Genomic DNA, 11,541 nt, shown 5'->3' with positions numbered 1-11,541 from the left:
GTGTGATTTCTATATCCCACACATTGCACAAGAAAGAGAGGGCACGACAATAATTAACTTTTCCACCTTCAGGTAACTTATAAATCAGTGAACATAAATAGATAATTAACTAGAATTTTTATCTCATCGTTTGAGATAACTATGCAAATTTTAAAATTGACTAAATTGCCAAAAGTGAAGGATTTAGTTATGTTAACTGAGACCAACCAAATGTTTGACATTATTTGATGAATTGTGTTAGGCTTAGGAAGGGTTGAGTTGGTGTAAGGAATAGCCGTGTAATAATACTGGAGATAAATTCCAGGATACAAAGTCGTGCATACAGTGTGCTTTACCAGTGAAATGGACCCAATGCCCCATCGCATTAGACCATCATAAAATAGGCCTAAATAGGGAAGGCAGGGACCATGAGTGTCTTTGACCACATTTTTCCTACTATCACAGGGGTAGATAATATTTTAAGCCTGATTCAACAGAGAAATGCTCACAAAAATGTAATGAATGAGGCCTCTGTCAAATAAAACAATATATTCCAATCTCTTTATTACCTAATAACCTGCATTTCCCTAGGAAGAGATGTGAGGATGGAAATGGCATGAATGGTCAGCATCTTTCTTGACAATGAAATCACACAAAATAATCCAGTGCCAAGTTCTGGAGTGTACACGTGAAGCTTATTGATTATGGATTTTGCTAAATTTCCAAGTGAAAGTCAGCCTTTTGGAAACCTTGGTGGCATAGCGGTTAATAGCTAAAGCTGCTAACCAAAAGGTGGGCAGTTAGATTCCACCAGGCACTCCTCGGAAACCCTATGGGGCAATTCTACTATGTCCTACAGGCTCTCTATGAGTCGGAATCGGCAACAGGTTTGTTTCTTTTTTTTTGTTTGTTTAGGACGTTTTGGAAGACCATGAAACACTATGAGAAAGAAGGAGAAGGGATATTGAAAAATAACAAAGGCTCCATCAGGTATTTTAAATGATTTTGGAAGATGAATGCTTCATCTTTATGAAAATATAACACCAAACAAAGCTGCCCCACTTGAGGAGATGATTTCCCAATTTGGAAAACAAGCCAGATTGAGTCATTTTTCTGCTTACCTGCCTTGTTCATTCACATTCCTTTTGTAGCTTTAGCCACTTTATGATTAATTTAGAATTCTGAAGCATTCTTTCTATAAACCTTAACATGCTAACCAATATAAGCAAAACTACATATTTAAAAGATCTTTCAGATATAAAAATAAAAATATAAAATTTTAATGTAATGTGACCTATCTCTGTATGGGGTGGAGTGAAACATATTTTTATGTCATATTTAAAAATGTATTATTCTGAAATTGGCAATAACACTATTAATAGTAAACAAAGGATTAGTTTTACTTAAGAAAGAGACATCAGAGAATCTTCTATCATCTAAAATAAATTTCTGGCATCAGCTGTAGCATAAGTCATCACATGCAACATAAATCTATAGACTCAACAGAACTATTCTACACCAAGAAAAAAGAAAATGTATATATTCCCAGGAAATGAAAATCTTAAAAATATATTTTCAACAAAAGAAATCATCGGAAGCATCCTAATAAATGTTTTTCATCATGCACAATCATGATGACGGGAGGAAATATTTACTACAGTTAAATAATTACACGCAGCTTCCCTGGAATTGACTGGGTGGCAGTGGATTTCAGTGTTTTGTTTTGTTTTCCTGGTAGGGTGGTCGGGACAGTTTTCTTATTGAAAGTAGGTGATGCATTTGTTTAAGACCTCATTTTCTTTTTCTGGCCGAGAGCTTCTTCATGGCATTTTTCATCTCCGATTTTCTCAGAGTACAGATTAAGGGATTCAACATAGGGGTGAAAACAGCGCAAAACACAGTCAAGAATTTATCAGTGGGTAAGGTGGAACGAGGTTTCACATACAGGAAAACACAAGGGGCAAAGAAGAGGACTACCACGGTGATGTTGGAACCAGGTGTAGATAAGGCTTTGCACCTTCCTTCCGGACTAAGATTCTTCAGGGAGTGCATAATGACTCCATAAGAGATGAGTAACAGCATAAAAATGACCACACATATTTCCCCATCATTGGTAACCACAGTGAGACCAATGACATAGATGTCAGTGCCGGCAAGTTATAATAAGGGGTACACGTCACAGCAGAAGTGGTCAATGACATTGGTAGTACAGAAGGGAAGATTATAAACAAAGAGAAGATGAAGTATAGCATGCACAAACATCCAACCCTGGTCATGGACAGCAACAGAATATGCACCCGTTGGTTCATGATGGTCATCTAATGCAAGGGTGTGCAGATAGCCACTTAGTGATCATAGGCCATGACCATCAGAAGTAAAACCTCAGAACCACCAAATAAGTGTTCTGCAGAAAGCTGGGTCAGGCAATCTTGGAAGGAAAATCTTTTCTTCTCATAGAGTAAGTCTATGATCATATTTGGATTAACTGCAGTAGAAGAAACAGCATCTACACATGCTAAGTAGCCAAGACAGAAGTACATAGGGGCACCCAGTGTTGGGCTGACCACTACAGTCACACCAATAAGTAGTTTGTCCACCATTGTCACAATATAGATGAGCAGGAACACAACAAACAATATTTTCTTACCCTGAAGACTGAGTGAGCCCCAAGAGGAAAACTAGGTCACATATTTCCTTTGTTCCATAAGTTCTTCTGTGTGTCCTTATTTCAGAGTTCAGGACAAATTTACATGTAATTATAATGACTAGTGACTTTATGAAATCCCCAGGTAATCTATTTATTCATTCAACACATAGGAATTATGATTTACTATGTTTCAGTCCTGTATGATATTTTTAGAATACAATGCTAATTAAAATATGGTCCATAACCTCAGTGATCTTATCAAATAACAAAAGACAAAAATGTAATTAGAAACATAGGGGAATGGAATAGATTATGAAATAAATAGGGTTACCACACTAACTGGCCACATCTGGTAGAAAATAAAATTGTGCATATATGGTTAATGCTATTTATAAAAATAAAATATAAATAGAATAAAGCTTTAATATAAAAATAAAAGAAGATTTACTTAATACTCACTTTCATATTAGTAAACGGGATTATTTTCTACATTCTAGGAATGGTAGAATCTTTTTTTTTTATTAACTTTTATTGAGCTTCAAGTGAATGTTTACAAATCAAGTCAGTCTGTCACATATAAGTTTATATACATCTTACTCCGTACTCCCACTTGCTCTCCCCCTAATGAGTCAGCCCTTCCAGTCTCTCCTTTCGTGACAATTTTGCCAGCTTCCAACTCTCTCTATCCTCCCATCCCCCCTCCAGACAGGAGATGCCAACACAGTCTCAAGTGTCCATAATTAGCTCACTCTTCATCAGCATCTCTCTCCTACCCACTGTCCAGTCCCTTTCATGTCTGATGAGTTGTCTTCGGGGATGGTTCCTGTCCTGTGCCAACAGAAGGTCTGGGGACCATGGCCGCCGGGATTCCTCTAGTCTCAGTCAGACCATTAAGTATGGTCTTTTTATGAGAATTTGGGGTCTGCATCCCACTGATCTCCTGCTCCTTCACGGGTTCTCTATTGTGCTCCCTGTCAGGGCAGTCATCGATTGTGGCCGGGCACCAACTAGTTCTTCTGGTCTCAGGATGATGTAGGTCTCTGGTTCATGTGGCCCTTTCTGTCTCTTGGGCTCTTAGTTGTCGTGTGACCTTGGTGTTCTTCATTCTCCTTTGTTCCAGGTGGGTTGAGACCAATTGATGCATCTCAGATGGCCGCTTATTAGCATTTAAGACCCCCGATGCCACATTTCAAAATGGGATGCAGAATGTTTTCATAATAGAATTATTTTGCCAATTGACTTAAAAGTCCCCTTAAACCATGGTTCCCAAACCCCCGCCCTTGCTCCGCTCACCTTTGAAGCATTCATTTTATCCCGGAAACTTCTTTGCTTTTGGTCCAGTCCAATTGAGCTGACCTTCCATGTATTGAGTGTTGTCCTTCCCTTTACCTAAAGCAGTTCTTATCTACTAATTAATCAGTAAAAAACCCTCTCCCTCCCTCCCTCCCTCTCTCCCCCCTGTCGTAACCACAAAAGTATGTGTTCTTCTCAGTTTATACTATTTCTCAAGATGTTATAATAGTGGTCTTATACAATATTTGTCCTTTTGCCTCTGACTTTGCTCAGCATAATGCCTTCCAGGATCCCCCATGTTAGGAAATGTTTCACAGATTAGTCACTGTTCTTTATCGATGCGTAGTATTCCATTGTGTGAATATACCACAATTTATTTACCAATTCATCCGTTGATGGACACCTTGGTTGCTTCCAGCTTTTTGCTATTGTAAACAGAGCTGCAATAAACATGGGTGTGCATATATCTGTTTGTGTGAAGGCTCTTGGTTCTCTAGGGTATATTCCGAGGAGTGGGATTTCTGGGTTGTATGGTACTTCTATTTCTAACTGTTTAAGATAACGCCAGATAGATTTCCAAAGTGGTTGTACCATTTTACATTCCCACCAGCAGTGTATAAGAGTTCCAATCTCTCCGCAGCCTCTCCAACATTTATTATTTTGTGTTTTTTGGATTAATGCCAGCCTTGTTGGAGTGAGATGGAATCTCATCGTAGTTTTAATTTGCATTTCTCTAATGACTAATGATCGAGAGCATTTTCTCATGTATCTGTTAGCTGCCTGAATATCTTCCTTGGTGAAGTGTGTGTTCATATCCTTTGACCACTTCTTGATTGCGTTGTTTGTCTTTTTGTGGTTGAGTTTTGACAGAATCATATAGATTTTAGAGATCAGGCACTGGTCGGAGATGTCATAGCTGAAAATTCTTTCCCAGTCTGTAGGTGGTCTTTTTACTTTTTTGGTGAAGTCTTTAGATGAGCATAGGTGTTTGATTTTTAGGAGCTCCCAGTTATCGGGTTTCTCTTCATCATTTTTGGTAATGTTTTGTATTCTGTTTATGCCTTGTATTAGGGCTCCTAAGGTTGTCCCTATTTTTTCTTCCGTGATCTTTATTATTTTAGTCTTTGATCCACTTGGAGTTAGTTTTTGTGCATGGTGTGAGGTGTGGGTCCAGTTTCATTTTTTTGCAAATGGATATCCAGTTATGCCAGCACCATTTGTTAAAAAGACTATCTTTTCCCCAATTAACTGACACTGGGCCTTTGTCAAATATCAGCTGCTCATATGTGGATGGATTTATATCTGGATTCTCAATTCTGTTCCACTGGTCTATGTGCCTGTTGTTGTACCAATACCAGGCTGTTTTGACTACTGTGGCTGTATAATAGGTTCTGAAATCAGGTAGAGTGAGGCCTCCCACTTTCTTCTTCTTTTTCAGTAATGCTTTACTTATCCGAGGCTTCTTTCCCTTCCATATGAAGTTGGTGATTTGTTTCTCTATCACCTTAAAAAATGACATTGGAATTTGGATCGGAAGTGCATTGTATGTATAGATGGCTTTTGGTAGAATAGACATTTTTACTATGTTAAGTCTTCCTATCCATGAGCAAGGTATGTTTTTCCACTCAAGTATGTCCTTTTGAATTTCTTGTAGTAGAGCTTTGTAGTTTTCTTTGTATAGGTCTTTTACATCCTTGGTAAGATTTATTCCTAAGTATTTTATCTTCTTGGGGGCTACTGTGAATGGTATTGATTTGGTTATTTCCTCTTCGATGTTCTTTTTGTTGATGTAGAGGAATCCAAGTGATTTTTGTATGTTTATTTTATACCCTGAGACTCTGCCAAACTCTTCTATTAGTTTCAGTAGTTTTCTGGAGGATTCCTTAGGGTTTTCTGTGTATAAGATCATGTCATCTGCAAATAGAGATAATTTTACTTCCTCCTTGCTAACCCGGATGCCTTTTATTTCTTTGTCTAGCCTAATTGCCCTGGCTAGGAGTTCTAGCACGATGTTGAATAAGAGCAGTGATAAAGGGCATCCTTGTCTGGTTCCTGTTCTCAAGGGAAATGCTTCCAGGTTCTCTCCATTTAGAGTGATGTTGGCTGTTGGCTTTGCATAGATGCCCTTTATTATGTTGAGGAATTTTCCTTCACCTTCTATTTTGGTGAGAGTTTTTATCATGAATGGGTGTTGGACTTTGTCAAATGCCTTTTCTGCATCAATTGATAAGATCATGTGGTTTTTGTCTTTTGTTTTATCTATCTGGTGGATTACATTAATGGTTTTTCTGATATTAAACCAGCCTTGCATACCTGGTATAAATCCCACGTGATCGTGCTGAATTATTTTTTTGATATGTTGTTGAATTCTATTTGCTAGAATTTTGTTGAGGATTTTTGCATCTATGTTTATGAGGGATATAGGTCTGTAATTTTCTTTTTTTTGTAATGTCTTTACCTGGTTTTGGTGTCAGGGAGATGGTGGCTTCATAGAATGAGTTGGGTAGTATTCTGTCCTTTTCTATGCTTTGAAATACCTTTAGTAGTAGTGGTGTTAACTTTTCTGTGAAAGTTTGGTAGAACTCTGCAGTGAAGCCGTCCGGGCCAGGGCTTTTATTTGTTGGGAGTTTTTTGATTACCTTTTCAATCTCTTTTTTTTGTTATGGGTCTCTTTAGTTGTTCTATTTCTGAATGTGTTAGTTTAGGTAGGTAGTGTTTTTCCAGGAATTCATCCATTTCTTCTAGGTTTGCAAATTTGTTAGACTACAATTTTTCGTAATAATCTGATATGATTCTTTTAATTTCAGTTGGGTCTGTTGTGATGTGGCCCTTCTCGTTTCTTATTCGGGTTGTTTGTTTCCTTTCCTGTATTTCTTTAGTCAGTCTAGCCAATGGTTTATCAACTTTGTTAATTTTTTCAAAGAACCAGCTTTTGGCTTTGTTAATTCTTTCAATTGTTTTTCTGTTCTCTAATTCATTTAGTTCATTTAGTTCAGCTCTAATTTTTATTATTTGTTTTCTTCTGGTACCTGATGGATTCTTTTGTTGCTCACTTTCTATTTGTTCAAGTTGTAGGGACAGTTCTCTGATTTTGGCTCTTTCTTCTTTTTGTATGTTTGCATTTATCGATATAAATTGGCCTCTGAGCACTGCTTTTGCTGTGTCCCAGAGGTTTTGGTAGGAAGTATTTTCATTTTCGTTGCATTCTATGAATTTCCTTATTCCCTCCTTGATGTCTTCTATAACCCAGTCTCTTTTCAGGAGGGTATTGTTCATTTTCCAAGTATTTGATTTCTTTTCCCTAGTTTTTCTGTTATTGATTTCTAGTTTTATTGCCTTGTGGTCTGAGAAGATGCTTTGTAATATTTCGATGTTTTGGATTCTGCAAAGATTTGTTTTGTGACCTAATATGTGGTCTATTCTAGAGAATGTTCCATGTGCGCTAGAGAAAGAAGTATACTTTGCAGCAGTTGGGTGGAGAGTTCTGCGTAAGTCAATGAGGTCAAGTTGGTTGATTGTTGTAATTAGGTGTTCCGTGTCTCTATTGAGCTTCTTACTGGATGTCCTGTCCTTCCCCCAAAGTGGTGTGTTGAAGTCTCCTACTATAATTGTGGAGGTGTCTATCTTACTTTTCAGTTCTGTTAAAATCTGATTTATGTATCTTGCAGCCCAGTCATTGGATGCATACATATTTAATATGGTTTTGTCTTCCTGATCAATTGTCCCTTTTATCATTATATAGTGTCCTTCTTTATCCTTTGTGGTGGATTTAAGTCTAAAGTCTATTTTGTCAGAAATTAATATTGCTACTCCTGCTCTTTTTTGCTTATTATTTGCTTGATATATTTTTTCCATCCTTTGAGTTTTAGTTTGTTTGTGTCTCTAAGTCTAAGGTGTGTCTCTTGTAGGCAGCCTATAGACGAATTGTGTTTCTTTATCCAGTCTGAGACTCTCTGTCTCTTAATTGGTGCATTTAGTCCATTTACGTTCAGCATAATTATAGATAAATAAGTGTTTAGTGTTGTCATTTTGATGCCTTTTTATGTGTGTTGTTGACAATTTCATTTTTCCACATACTTTTTTGTGCTGAGACTTTTTCTTAGTAAATTGTGAGATCCTCATTTACGTAGTGTTTGACTTTATGTTTGTTGAGTCGTTACGTTTTTCTTGGCTTTTATCTTGAGTTATGGAGTTGTTATACCTCTTTGCGGTTACCTTAATATTTACCCCTATTTTTCTAAGCAAAAACCTAACTTGTATTGTTCTATATCGCCTTGTATCACTCTCCATATGGCAGTTCTATGCCACCTGTATTTAGTCCCTCTTTTTGATTATTGTGATCTTTTACATATTGACTTCAATGATTCCCTGTTATGCGCATTTTTTTAAATTAATCTTAATTTGTTTTTGTGATTTCCCTATTTGAGTTGATATCAGGATGTTCTGTTTTGTGACCTTGTGTTGTGCTGGAATCTGATATTATTTGTTTTCTGAAGAAACAGTTTCCTTTAGTATTTCTTGTAGCTTATGTTTGGTTTTTGCAAATTCTCTAAGCTTGTGTTTATCTGTAAATATCTTAATTTCGCCTTCATATTTGAGAGAGAGTTTTGCTGGATATATGATCCTTGGCTGGCTGTTTTTCTCCTTCAGTGCTCTATATATGTCATCCCATTTCCTTCTTGCCTGCATGGTTTCTGCTGAGAAGTCTGAACTTATTTTTATTGATTCTCCCTTGAAGGAGAACTTTCTTTTCTCCCTGGCTGCTTTTAAAATTTTCTCTTTATCTTTGGTTTTGGCAAGTTTGTTGACAATATGTCTTGGTGTTTTTCTTTTTGTATCAATCTTAAATGGGGTTCAATGAGCATCTTGGATAGATATCCTTTCGTCTTTCTTGATGTCAGGCAAGTTTTCTGTCAGCAGATCTACTATTTTCTCTGTGTTTTCTGTCCTCCCTCCCTGTTCTGGGACTCCAATCACACACAAGTTATCCTTCTTGATAGTGTCCCACATGATTCTTAGGGTTTCTTCATTTTTTTTTTAATTCTTTTATCTGATTTTTTTTTCAGCTATGTTGGTGTTAATTCCCTGGTCCTCCAGATGTCCCAGTCTGCATTCTAATTGCTCGAGCCTGCTCCTCTGACTTCCTGTTGCGTTGTCTAATTCTGTAATTTTATTGTTAATCTTTTGGATCTCTACATGCTGTCTCTCTATGGATTCTTGCAACTTATTAATTTTTCCACTATGTTCTTGAATAATCTTTTTGAGTTCTTCAACTGTTTTATCAGTGTGTTCCTTGGCTTTTTCTGCAGTTTGCCTTATTTCGTTTGTGATGTCTTGAAGCATTCTGTAAATTAGTTTTTTATATTCTGTATCTGATAATTCCAGGATTGTATCTTCATTTGGAAAAGATTTTGATTCTTTTGTTTGGGGGGTTGTAGAAGCTGTCATGGTCTGCTTCTTTATGTGGTTTGATATTGACTGCTGTCTCTGAGCCATCACTAGGATATAAAAAGTGGTTTATTCTATAATTGCTCACTGAGTCTTATCTTGTTTTGTTTTCTTTCAATATACGTGGTTGGGTTACTAGATTGTGCTGTCTTGTTTGTTGTAGCCCTTGACTTATTTATGACCTATTACCAGCTGGTTTGGGCTGTTGCCCGATATATATGCCTGAGTCTGTTCACTATTCTTGAGTAGAATCTGATTTTGGGTCATCAAGTGTGTGCTGCACCCTAATACCTATCCACCTCAAGAAGTAGTGGTGATAGTTGTGTGCACCAGATTCTATTAGCAGCTGGGGTTCACCCTCCGGGGGGGGCAGGATGCTGACAGCCTTCCCCCACGTGTCAGTGAGGTGGGTGTGTCTCTATTCCTATAGCACCTTGGTGGGAGGTCACTGCAGCTGTACCTTAGGCCCCCAGTGCAAGTACCTCTACTGATTGGTAGGTGTCACCCTCCTTAGACCCCTAAGGCAAGAGGCTAGGTGGTCTGGGGGGAGCTTCAGCCCTCATTTCTCTGTTGTGGGTCAGTTAGGGCTCTATTGAATAAGCAGAGATATCAGACCTGGTAAACTTGTTTTTCCAGAATATCCGCTAAAAAAAAATGCAGTCAGATCCCTATCAGAACTGCCTTTGCATTATAACTGCCACCTTCTTCCCTGTAAGGATGAAAGCCTGAGATTTGGATCATATATGCTTGGCTGTAGCTGGTTTTGTGTTTTCAGTCCAGTTAGGGATGGATTTTTTGTCCCTGGGTTTTTTGTGTTTCCTTCTCTCAGGCCGGAAGAATGGGTTAGGAAAAGACCAAAAAAAAAGGGGGGGAAGCAAAGCCGCCGCGGATCCGGAGCCGTTCTCCCTCTGGCTCAGGAAATTCCAATGTTAATGAAGCTGCCTGGGAAGGGTGGGTGAGGGTTCAGAGAGATAGGAGAGTAGCACCTCGGAATATAGCGAAAGTTGCTTGTCTTGCTTGGAATGACTATTTCATCTGAGATTGCCAAGGGGCGTGTCGCCTACGTGTGCTGGCTGTGTGGAGATTGCCCCCGGGGGTCTGGCCCACTGAAGCCACGGTCAGATCCTCCGCTACCAGTCCAAAGCCCAGCGTCAAGGTTCCCCTGCTGGGACGCTGCACTCCCGGCTCCAAAATCAGTCGCTGCCTCCCAGGAACTTCTCGTCCCGCCAGCCGCGTCACCTCGCTGCCCCTGCGGACTGGCTGGGCCCCCTCCCGGGGTTAGTTCAGGGGAGTAGGGCTGCCCCCCTTGTTTGCGCCATCACAAGATTTTTGAGTTCAGCTCCCCTGGGCCCGGAAGCCTGGTGCCAATGCTACCTGACTGGGACGCTGGCTCTAGGCTCCGAAAACAGTCACTGCTTCCCCGTATTTGTTCGTTTTCTGCCTCTAAATCTGTGTTTGTTGTTCAGGGTTCGTAGATTGTTATGTATGTGATCGATTCACCTGTTTTTCTGAGTCTTGGTTGCAAGAGGGATCCGAGGTAGCATCTACCTAGTCCGCCATCTTGGCCCCCACCCCAGAATCTTTTTAAGTAATAACCAAAATCCCCAACGGACATATTTCACAATTTCAAAAACTGGTACTGACAAAGTACTGCTGAGCAACAAAGAAATAAGCATAAAAATGTGTATAATACTACCATAAACCAAAATAAAAATAATTATACGTGCATGAATTTAACATTCTAAGATACAATTTTTGTTGTAAATAGATTACAATTTTACTGGTGATGTGTGTGTAGGAGTGAAAGAGATGAGAGAAGAGATCCCAAGGAAAAAAGAAGACCACACACACACAACTATATAATAAATATCATCGATATTAACCAGCCCTGCTATCTCTTAAAATAATCCTAGTAATGATATCCGGTTACTTTTGAAATTTCTGTTGACATTTACTTCAATATCTGATGTCATAATTCTGCTGGACCTCTTATTCACAGTACATGGATTTTCTGTTTCTATGGCTAAAACCTCTGTGTGTGCACTAGATCCCATCCTCTTTGTTACTCTTCCTCCTTTAAGGATACATACATAGTTAAACTATTATTAAAGTATGATTAAAAATTTAGAATTGCGATTACTTCTGAGAAGAGGTGGAAAATGGCATCAGAGAAG

Source organism: Loxodonta africana, unplaced genomic scaffold, assembly GCF_030014295.1.
Source record: "Loxodonta africana isolate mLoxAfr1 unplaced genomic scaffold, mLoxAfr1.hap2 scaffold_29, whole genome shotgun sequence".
Lineage (NCBI taxonomy): Eukaryota > Metazoa > Chordata > Mammalia > Proboscidea > Elephantidae > Loxodonta > Loxodonta africana.
This window is presented reverse-complemented; position numbering follows the sequence as displayed.